Source organism: Atractosteus spatula, chromosome 3 (genome assembly GCF_055471065.1).
Source record: "Atractosteus spatula isolate fAtrSpa1 chromosome 3, fAtrSpa1.hap1, whole genome shotgun sequence".
Taxonomy (NCBI): Eukaryota; Metazoa; Chordata; class Actinopteri; order Semionotiformes; family Lepisosteidae; genus Atractosteus; species Atractosteus spatula.
This window is the reverse complement of record NC_142708.1, coordinates 19,927,706-19,939,478: the sequence shown is the minus strand read 5'-3', so window position 1 is coordinate 19,939,478 and position 11,773 is coordinate 19,927,706. Positions and strand designations below refer to the sequence as shown.

Here is an 11,773-nt window from a genome sequence, read left to right as displayed (position 1 = left end):
TATCTGTCTGCTGTGTGATGGACTGGCGTCCTGTCCAGGATGTACCCTGCCTTGCACCTGTTACTTGCCAGGATAGAAGTAGTAACAGTAGAAAATGGATGGATGGATATTCTAATACGAGCTACAACTTAGAGGAGGCCATTAATCCGATCTACACCTTGGGAGTTAGTAGCTAAGGAACAACATTCAACAGCAAGGTTTGGTAGCTTGTTTCACAACTACTAACATTACACTGTTAACTCTACAAAATATCCACTGGATTGACAAGGCATGGTGTACTTTGAATATATCAATATGTATCAAGACTAAAAGGTTCAGTTCCTCAGTGTAAGAGACCCACAATGTATCTAGTTGCTCTTCTCTGGACTAATTCTAGTGCAGCAGTATACTATAACTATAGCTGGAGTGTCAAAACTGCCAGGTGGTGGCGTCAAGACACTCCAGAAACAGCGAACAAGTGGTTTTTCTGAATATGCAAGAAGTTATTAGGCAATTGATTCACCTGTTGGAAGCAGGTGTTCCCTATTTAAATGTACACTGAGTATATGACAGTGCTCACTTCAGGTTTGGGTTAGATATTCTGGTGTTAGGTGCAGCAGTGTAAAAAGGACTGTCACAGGGAGACTCCTGAGAGGGTGAAAGATCAACCCCGGAAGGGGGCAGGTTTCAGCAGCTACCCTGGAGGGGACTGGAAACAATAGGCAACGTGTGTAGCGTGATGCATGCAGTCTCACTTTGAGACTGCGCATGAACAGAGTCTTGCAGTTAGGCTTTATGTCTATGACTATGTCTAGTCTCAAGGAGAGACCTCAGGGTATAGGTCTTGCAGTGGGACTTCTGGTTAAAGAGTTATTGAGAGGAAGGAAAAGCTCTAAACAGGTAACAGCCTCGGTCATTCCAGTGTCTGTTTGCAGGTAAAAAGAAAGAAATTGCAAGACCGTTGAAATGATCAATTCAAAGAAGGTTTCCACTACTACTACTCATAGGGCCAGGAAGGTTTTAGAAGTAAGGGTCCAGATTTAGGTTCAACAAGTTAGAAGAAACAACAATGGCCCAGTCACTGCCCAATTTGTTTGAACACACTTGTACAGGTTCCTCATGTTTGGCTACTATCAAAAGAGGAATCTTTCACAGTGTCCTTACAAGTGCGTTATACAATTTTAGCATAACATCCCTTGACTTCTATACTTCTGACTATATCACAAAATCACAACACACTATAATACATTATATAAATACATACAGTATAATACAGTATATATGCAGTAGTGTATCAATTATTGTTGTTGCTTGTTCAAAAAACTCTAACCAGTTAGTTAGGCAAGACCTACATTTCTAAGTCCATGTCACGACGCTCCTTTTAGAAATGTATTTTTTTCAATAATACATTTATATTTAATTTGAAGCAAACTTTATGATTGTTCATTATATATGTATTTTACATTATCAGCTAAATTTGAGAAAAAGCAGTGGTTCTTTATGTCCAATGTCTGTAATTCTTGTACTTATTGTTAACTGACTGATTAAACATTAATGATACATGCCATTAGCAGAACTACCACAGTCCAGGATGTTCTTGGACGTGTGTTAGAGAAAGAGACTTGTGTAAGAGAAACAGACATGTATTAATATTTAAGTATTTTCTGCGAACAATTTAATACGCACTAGTGCACAACTTCATCTCTTGAGAAAATGCATACCATTGCACAGTTATTACTACTCTACTGCATATAATAATTGCAGGTTTTAAGTACTGTACATAGTTTTTTTTTTGTTTTTTGCATCCATACAGCGTGCATGCACACAGAACTGTGATGCAGCTGTGGATCGCAGGATACAGCTGTTTACCAGTGGTGGTCTACTATATAGGGAACAATTAAAAAAATATTAACAAAGATTTAAAACCTTTTTTTCTTTTTGAATTGAAAAGGGCCACCAGTTTGTTCTCAGGCCTGTCCTGCATCAGAACAAAAGCAAAAGGTCTTTCGTACCAGTATATTCTTCTTCTTCAAGGGGACATGGCAGCTGAATATGGATTGACTCATTCAAGACTGCACATTGACTGAAAAGACAGCAATCATCTTGAATCACAAAACTGAGGGAATTAAACCCTCTGCTGAAACAACTTCTATGGTACAATTCTAGGTTATGTTACAATTAATTGTAAAGTACATTACACTACTTCACATCACATAGTTGCTCTGTTTTTGTGCTATAACATCATTACTACGTGGCCAAGGCTCAGCTTATTTACTGTACGTTTATATACAGTAGTCTGTCCATAACCCCCTGCAAAAGCATTTGAATCACAATGAAAGTGAACATCACTTGGCAACTGAGCTCAGTAGTTGTCATGGAAACCCTTTGCCAACAACCAACCAGAAACATCTCTTATCTCCTTTTCATGCCTCAGTCACCGAATGTTCAGGAGCTGGTGTGTTTTGTCAAGGAATCGTGATGGGTTTCCTAAGCCATCTTTGAGAGTGGGCCTCAAACAGGCATGACTGGAAAAACCAGAGACTAAAATTTAGAATGAGAGAATGTTTTCAATTGGATAATTGTATGTTTGAAGGTGAAATGAAGTAGACCAAGCATATATTTCCCTAGAAATGTATGAAGTCTGTTCTGTCTGGGCTGTTGTTTGTTTTTTATATTTTTGTCCTAGAGACAGTTTCACTATTTATCCGAAGAAGTCTATTTTATACACAGTTATCTAAATTAGGTTATTCTAATGCAATATATAATTTCATCATAACATACATATGCCTTTAAGTATTTAGCCTGTGCTTTAACAATCCTAAAATATACCTTGTATATTATACTGTATATTTTTTTAATTGTTGTGCTCTGTACTGAATATTTATTTGAGTTTTCTTTTCTGCCTCAGTGACTTTTTCAACTACTTCTACTACGTTTAATACAGTATCTATAATACTGAATCTAGAATCAGAAAGAGCAGTGGTCCTAATACAGATACATGTGGTAGCCCACAAATCAGCTCTGTTAGAGCATTCACACTTTATCTGTGCTCTGTTCTCTTTGCATTAATTAGTTCTGAATTCAAAAAAAGTATTTTGGAATGAAAAACATTATTAAATATAATACTGTTTATATTCCAGACTCTCTCCCTTTACAGTAGCAGTTGTTTCTTGACTACTGTAGACGCCCTTGTTTTCATCAGCCTCCACCCAGCAGAAAACTTCCTCCTCTTCTTTCTTAACTTCTCCCTGCTGTAAATCTGCAGTTTTCCTCTTTTCTCTCCACTAGTTCAACAGCTGACTATAGGTTAGACAGACCCGAAAGCAGTACTGGGTTGCACAAGGCTATTGGTGTCACTTAATTCATGAAAGCTGTCAGTGCAAGGTCCTCTTTGGCCATTCCTGGCAGGGAGGGATGGCTCCAGGCTGTGAGGAAGTGAACGTCCACAGTGAAATAGCCTACTATCTACAAGGCAAGCTTCTCAGGGGAGGCTGTAGAATTAGAGCCAGGTGCAGCAGCTTGTAAGAGCAGGCCTCTCCACTCCCCGTCTCCAGCAAGACCTGAGCTGCAGCATTCTTAAGCAATTGCCCTAGTTGCAGCTCCTTTTCTTGTTCTGACCGGGCACCCTCCCGTGCCCTCATTTCTAAATCAATGAAGACCTTGCCACTATCCTGGCAAATCCCAGTCTCCAATGCTCAAAAAGCTGCTCTCCTCTATCTGCCAGAACCACTGCTCGCTGGGCAGACTTTGCTACCTTCTGCTCTGTCATCTCTGTTCACCAGTGATGCATCCTGCTTCGGATAGCACTGTAACATGTGGTTATTGAGACCTCAAACTCACTGGAGTGCAGAGAACAAAATGTAATACCTTTAAGTATTTATACAGAGGGCTAAGACTAATTGGACTGCTGAACTCAAATGCAGGTTTAAGCTATTTAGTGTCCAGCATGTAGTGTCCAGTACATTATAAATGTTAAATTACTGTAATTAATTAACAGATTCTCCAATGTATATACTCTTTTAGAATAGTAGCTAATTTTTAAGTGTTAAATTGAATGGAAATACTCTTCAGAATTGAGCCTGGTCAGTACCTGGATAGGAGACCTCCTGGGAAAAACTAAGGTTGCTGCTGGAAGAGGTGTTACCGTGGCCAGTAGAGGGTCCTAATGCCCCAATATACTGACGGGGACACTATGCTGCAAAATGGCGCCGTCCTTCGGATGAGATGTAAAACCAAGGTCCTGACTCTCTGGTCATTAAAAATCCCAGGGCATCTCTTGAAAAGAGTAAGAGTGTTACCCTGGTGTCCAGGCCAAATTTCCCATTGGCCTTTACCAATCATGGCTTCCTAAGAATCCAGAACTATGAATTGGCTTCATCACTCTGTTTTCCTCCCCTGGTGTGTGGTGAGCAAACTGGCACACTATGGCTGCAGGACATTGGTAGTGGAGGGGAATCCCCATTACCTGTTAAGCTCTTTGAGTGGAGTGTCCAGAAAATGTATGGTAATATTATTATTATTAAGATGTTCTGAGGAGATCAGAAACTCTTGCAGGAGGAGGAACAGCTGGACCAGTGTAGAAGCTTCCTGTTCTTTCCTGGTGTTGTGCCAAGGAAAAGTGTTGTGCCTTTTGGTGAAGGAAAGGGAAGAGCTCCTTGGAATATAGCAGTTTTTTTCTTCCAAAGGATGAAAAACCTTTGGACAAAAGGTGCAAGTTGAATTTCACCTGGACTAACTTGGAATGGCTGATCACTTGTACTTTGTAGTTGTTATACTAAATGTGACCTGATAATTCAGTTTCGTAGATAAATGGCCCACTGTGTAATTTTGGTCATTCCAAATTATATTAGGTGAACTCACTGTTGAGAGTTTATCAAAACACTTCTCTTGAAGCTGAGTATGTTGTGGGTACAATTCTGTTTTACACAGATCTCTAAATCAGTCTGGCAGCCTCTTGTGCCTAAAGTATTTTTGCCACAGTCACATGATTAGTTTGATGTCAAATTGGTCAGGACTTCTGAGCAGCTCAAAATAACGTACAACAAATTTGAAGTCACATCATCATGGTTGGTTAAGGATTGTGGTGTTGTCTGATTTGGTGGCAAACCCACATGGCAGCTCACCATTGGTCATTATAGCCCCGTTAGAGAATTAATAATGGGTGTCGTCCCTCTGGGGCGTGAATCCAGGTGTGCATTACTGTTAGAAATACAGATATGGAGGCATTGAATTGAGCATTATATTACTCACAATGTGTCAGGGGTGTTACTAAGGAGCTGGCTCAGAGGAGTAGACTTGTTCCTGGATTTATTTTAAGACAATGAACAAAGAAATTAACTTTTTTTAATTTTACTGTCAATTTTACTTTGCATCAATTGTTCCACAGTTGAAGGTAAATATACTAAAGTATATACTTCAAGACACACAACAAGGTTCATAACACTGACGGTGACAGAATAGAGGGATAAGTAGCCAAACTGAGCTTTTTTCAAAGGCAGTGGAGATGAAAAACGGTTTGCAAAGAATAAATCTACACACTTTCAGACTTTTCTATTTCAGCTTTTTCTAGTTTGAACTGCCTCTCACTGTTGTCAGTCTAAGAAGGAACAGGAAACAACACTGGATGCCATCAACAGGCACGAGGCTTTCATGCAGCTTAGCTGGCCATGACAACTATCTTGTGGGTTTGTGCTGGCACAAGAACTTTAGCAGTACAGCACTGTGTGTATCAGACCATTCTGTGATTACTCCCACATACCATGTAGCAGTCATACAGTATACTGCTGGTAGCCAGGCTACAGACTGCAAACATTAATTGCTTCTGGAGCTTTTTGGGAGACTGTTAGCTACACGTAACTACTGAAGGCATTATTTAAAAACTGAAAAAAAATCAAGTTAATCAATATTCAATGCACAAACCAGTGATTAACAACGTGAGTGGAAATGTAAAAGAATGTCACTGCCTTGTCATTTTGTGCAGCCCACATACAGTATATGTGTTATTGAGGTCCCAATATCTGAATTAAAGTAGTGGCTTATGAACTGGCACTGCCTACAGGTGATTTTAAGGTTCTCTAAATGCCTGAGACAAACTGTACTCTGTGACTCGTTGAAAAACAGTTCCTTCCACTTCAAAACCAAAATCTTCCAAAATCACAATAACAGAAATTAAGCATTACTCCAATTACTACATTATTGTGGTACTGCAGTTGCAAAATGTCACTCACTCACACAGAGGCAATGAAGTTCAGTTTTAGGCAAGAATCTCTGGTCCTTAAGGGGCCAGTCTCTAATAATCGTTTAATATTTTATTCTTAATTATGTTAAGTTCCTTATTGTAATTGAAAACCCACTTAATTGATCACAATCTGTATTCTTGGTACCTGAGGATTTAATTGTTATGTTTATTTCTTGTAGGCTCTCTGGTATCTTTCTGGATGAACCCGTTTTCTATAAGGAATATTAAGAAATTCGTATGAAACACTTAATCCATAAATGGAAGTTTATCAAATCCCTCCTCCTAAAAAATGAATACTTTTTTGTGCCTTCTCATACTGTAGTTGCCAGTTCTCATGTAACGAAATCTAAACTGCCAAAATACTACGAAATATGTGGGACTACAGCCAGTTATCCTAACGGCAATTCCTTTGAGAGCTCACTGCATTAGTAACACTGACCAAGATGTGTGTGCATATGTACATACATGTGTGTGGGTGTTTATTTCTGTCGAAATCAAACAGCTTGTTTAAAGATGTTTAATCACAAAAACTGTTTGTTTTCACAGTTCGGAATTTAAGAACAATTGACTGCTAAGAGACATGCGATTGTAACAGGACTGAAAATGTGTTTGTAATAATGAACGAGGAACACAGTGGAACTGAGTCTGGTACAAGATGTAACAAGGCACACCGTCAAAACACCTTCTCTAACAACCTGCCTCCGCAGGGTCACCCCTTATTTTTTGTCCATCCTGGGGTTGATGCATTGGGACTTCTGGCAAGAGCAGATGCCAAATTCCAACCACTAGAGGGGGGACCTTTATTGCCATAAAGAAGCAGCCCAGGTGTTGTCTTACACAGATCTTAAACATGACAATTTCTCTAGACCCAAAGTCGCAGTATCCCATGCATTTTTTCTTCCTTTAAAATACCAGTCATCACTTCCCTTAAACATATGTTTTGTGTTGTCTCCTTTTATTCACAATTAATGAAGACTGAAATAATGCATGGGTAATAAGTTCAAGTAGGTTCCTGTAGCTGCATCGGCATGCATAGGCTGCAAAGGAATAAGTAAAGGTTTATCCCGTGTTGAAAAGAAAAGAAAATGTTCTTTTATTCTGTGATACCGACTTTTTCTTAATACTTTTTTTCGTACATTTTCAGAACAGTCTTAGAAATCATTTTACAAATTATAAATAAAAGTATTTTTGTGCTTGTGTCAAAACGCCAGGTCTGTACAATAACCTATCAAAACAATAGCCGGTAAATTCTGTAATTTTTTTTACTTCTAAAAATTGCATCTTGAGAAGGTCAAAGAATGCTGAAAATAATAAAAAAAGTACATTTCATACTTTTGCTAGAATTGCTGTTTATAATTTGAGAGAATAAACATTGTTATTGTCTAATAATATCACAAGCGAATTGTTATTTTGGTTTTATATATTTGATAGGATTATTTATTAATTCTACTTTAAACATGCTGAACTGTACTTCAGATACTGTACCAGAACTGTACGTAAAACTACCGATCATTCAGAATTCTGTAAAATACGGTATATTATTGTAATTAAAAAAAAACAAAAAAACTTTTTAAACACCCGAAAATCCACATCTATATCAGAAGGAATATTATGTAACGACAAATTTTCGAGGTACCTTTGATCAAGAAAACCCTCTTTCACTCCTGTCTGTAATGCAGAAAACAGCCCGGCTTTCTAACCTACCAGATGGCCTTCTCCCGCCCCTCCGTGACGACATATCCCGAATGACGCTGCCTTGTCCTGCCGCTGCGGGTGCTCTATGCTGGTGCAGGGAAGGTGGAAGAATCTGGCTTCGTGTGAAGCATGAAGAGAAGTCGCAGATGGAGGCTGGAAGAGGGTGAATGTTAGGTCGCAGATCTCTTCAACCCATACCTCGGCGTCTGCTGCAGATCTTTGACAGAGCCTGGCTTAACTGCCGAACAAGAGCTGCTTCTTTGGAGGGTGGGGGCGAAGAGTTGTCTTCTGCAGCAACCGGGGTTAAGCAGGGGTTAACCGGAATATACTGTAAGCACGGTGGACAGAAGGCATTGACAGGGAAGATGGTTCAGAAGTTAAGGTAAGAGCCGCACACAGATTATTTCGGGAGGTATCTGCATTGTCACGACGTTGGGGCTTGACTGCAGCATTGCGTGCGACCACAGCCATGTGCGAGGTGTAGCCACGAAAACTGGCAGGAAGTGTGAGTGTAGCATCAGTCAGAAAAACAGTCGGCTCGCCCGGTGCTCCAGGTGATGCTGCTTCAGTTGTGAGAAAACGGAGCCGAAAGACGTTAAACCGGTAGAACCGTCTTTATGTGTTTTAAAAAATATATATACAGGCAAACTTACACGGTGAACTTAAATCTCCCTGTGTTTCAGTTTCCGCGCCCTCTTTATAGCCATTAACCAGCCGTGTACTGTAAATGAGGGGAAGTGTCTGTCACAAGGTTTTGATTCAGTTCTGTTATCTGTTTTGAATGGTACTGATGTTCATGCCTCTTGCAGAACTGACGGTGACGCTCTGTGGCGAAAGGACACTTGCTTACTGTCACTTGCTTATGTATTGTCCAATTATAACAGAAATAACCCCGTGTTTACGGTATGTTCTCAATGAAAGAACACGGCATCCGCCTAACCACTGTATGACACACACACACACATGTCTGAAGGAGAGTGTTGTTTGGACCCAAAGATAAGTTAAAGCTGTAACTTATCTCAGCTTTAATTGCGGGAGGAAGGACGTGTAAAGGGAGACATTCCTACAGTAAACCATTCAATATACAGTACAACATACTGTACAGTACATGTGATCATTAATGTCTTTTTGTTTTCTTTTTTTTTCGTGTCAGGTCCATTTTCTGTATTGTGCTGTGTAACAACCTTACGAAAAGCCAACCGTGGTTTGGAAAATGTAGTAGTTTCACAGAGAGAGACAAGAAAATTGGCAATAATTGTCTTAATGTTTATAACACACAACTAACAATTTTATGGATATTTTAAACCTGTCCAGAAAAGGCAGGGGTGTTTATACACATTATTATAGCTGTTGTTGCTAAAGCTCTGTAACTGATCTATATTAGAACCCCCCTCCCCGGGCCATGCGATTGAGTTTGCATTTATTGTAGAAAGGACTACATTATAACACCTTTCACCTGGTGTAATGCTCAGAGACTTCTGTTTGATGATGAACCTTTATTACATATTGTTAGGTTGCTTGAACTTTAAGACTAAATCACATGTTTACGTATTGGCCATACAAAATGGGTATATTCTGGGATGATTGTATAACGCAAGAAGTGGGGAGATTTGGATGTTCCTTTTACAGAATGAAAAATATTAAACTCATAAGGGATGTCGGGATCTGAAACTGAAATAGTAGATAAGTAACTAAGGACTGCTTTCTTACACAGTTTGTTAGTTCTTCAGTATATATAAATTAAGAAAACAGGCGAGAGAACCATTACACAACAGTTAATAATATCTTTTGAATTATATATTTAAACTGCAAAGGAACGAGTAATAGGTTTATTCCATGCTGAAAAGAGAAGAAAGAAGAAAACACAACGTTTCGGACGTGGAGCCTTCTTCAGGTGTTCTTTCTTCCCTTTTCAGCATGGAATAAACCTTTACTTGTTCCTTTGCAGCCTACGCATGCTGACGCAGCTACCCACCTGAACTATATTTAAACTCTACAGGTAGAGTCCAAGGGTTTACAATTTCAGGAATACAATACAGAAATGAGAAATAAAAAGGATTAAGAAAGACTTGGAATCTATAAAGAATGGATGACAACAATTTAAAGATGTTCTGCCTGAAGCACAGGACAGATTCCAAATTAAAGCAAATTAAAGGCTAGATAGCAGTTAAATGGTTTAATAAATCAATTAAGGGAAATATACAGGGATAGAACATGATTTATGAAATTATTAAACAAAACAGGATCAGTCAAAGGAAAATGACTATTATGTACTGCAAATATAGTGAAAAAGGATATCAGAAAGGTCAAGTGAGGGATAGAAATCAGTATTGCAGTGGTTGCTAAAGTAATGTTTTTTCAGTATTATAACAACAAAAAACAGCTGATCATGAGTCTCAGAGACATGAGGTCGTGATTGGAAACATTAAGACAATGAATAGGCAATTGCTGACCTTCTAAACCAATATTTCACACAGGTGTTTATTATATTAGCATAAAAGAGGCATGTGTGTTAAGAAGTACTTTAAGCAGACAAATCTCCATGCTCTCATGGCATTATACCCAATTGTTAAAGACACAAGAGATGTTATTCATAGACCATTAGTTCCAACTAAAAATCTGTTCCAACAGTCATACGGTATCTGAGCTGTCCCATGTCATTATGGGTATCATGTGTTTCATCAGCAGTTATCCAATTAAGTATTTTGATTACTGGAAAATATACAAATCATGGTGTGAAACTTTATAAAATTGGCCTTGTTTAGCCTAACATGTTAAGCAACATATTTGATTCTTTTACAAAAAAACGCTGTTCAGAATTTTAGAGACTGTACTTAAGAAAGGTATTAAAACCCGCAACAGGACCCTAGATAAATAGATACTATTTTCAGTAAAACACCGTCTTTTCCCCCTAAATTCACCTGAACTTAATTTCCATTCATGGTCTTATTTCTTTGGTCACCATGCAGCAGCTAGTTGTTCAGTGTTTCTGTTTTTGATCGGGATATGGAAGTGCATTTAAAACAGAGAACAGGAGGCACTTCTTTACCCAAAGTGAGAATATGGAACAACTTAAACTAGCCATGTTGCTGAAGCCAATATTCTGGCATTCTTCAGGAAATGGCAGGATGAGATCCTTGGATCTAATTGGCTGTTACATGCCAAATGGGAAAGATGTGATAAAAAGGTGTAATGATTCTTATTCTCTCCCAAAGATTTAAATTCTTCTCAATACCTGGCAAAAGCATTGGAGCACGTTTAACCTTTCAAATGGACTTTTTTGTTTGATTCAACAATGTTTGTGCTCGATTTTAGAGTCTTTTTGTGTTCTCAAAGCTTCTCAAAGCTTGTCATATTCTTGTCATATTCTTGCAAATATTGTTCTACAATTGTATTTATTGCAGACCAAATCAAATGGCACTACATCGGCTTCTGCACTTGACAGGTGTCTATCTGTTATTAAGATGTAGCTGCCACAGAACATTTGTAAACAAAACTGTGGCAAAGCTAAGGTTCTGTGGTACATGAAAAAACTGAAAGCATTTTGCATTAGCACATACAGTAACTCTCTTCTTATTAAACTACACTGGCTACCTGTGAAAATTAGAGTGATGTTTAATGTACTCCTTCTCATGCATAAACTACGGAATGACCTAGCCCCAGACTATTTTAAGTTGCAACAGTATAGTCCAGCTCTTAATCTGAGATCTGATTATTGAAGTCTTTATCTTAGCCCAGACTCCACACAATAGGTAATAAATCCTTCTGGTTTGTAGCAAAAGATCAGTGGAGCTTAAAAACATATAATTCTACATATAATTAACTATAATGCATTTCCACTTGAATAAAAATATTTATTTC

The 11,773-nt window shown here is 38.5% G+C and overlaps 1 protein-coding gene across 15 annotated transcripts in view; it reads left to right on the top strand.

The window, feature by feature from the left end:
• The first annotated feature begins 7,975 nt into the window (after window positions 1-7,975).
• ppip5k2 (diphosphoinositol pentakisphosphate kinase 2) overlaps window positions 7,976-11,773 on the top strand; it is a 50,767-nt gene continuing 46,969 nt past the window's right edge. For 14 of the 15 annotated variants that reach the window (XR_016090799.1, XM_088910407.1, XM_088910405.1 and 11 more), the window contains exon 1: window positions 7,980-8,294. The gene's annotated coding sequence lies outside the window, so the exon portion shown is untranslated. Of the gene's footprint in view, window positions 8,295-11,773 lie in introns of all 15 variants that reach the window. The other variant, XM_088910397.1, reaches the window with a different exon arrangement.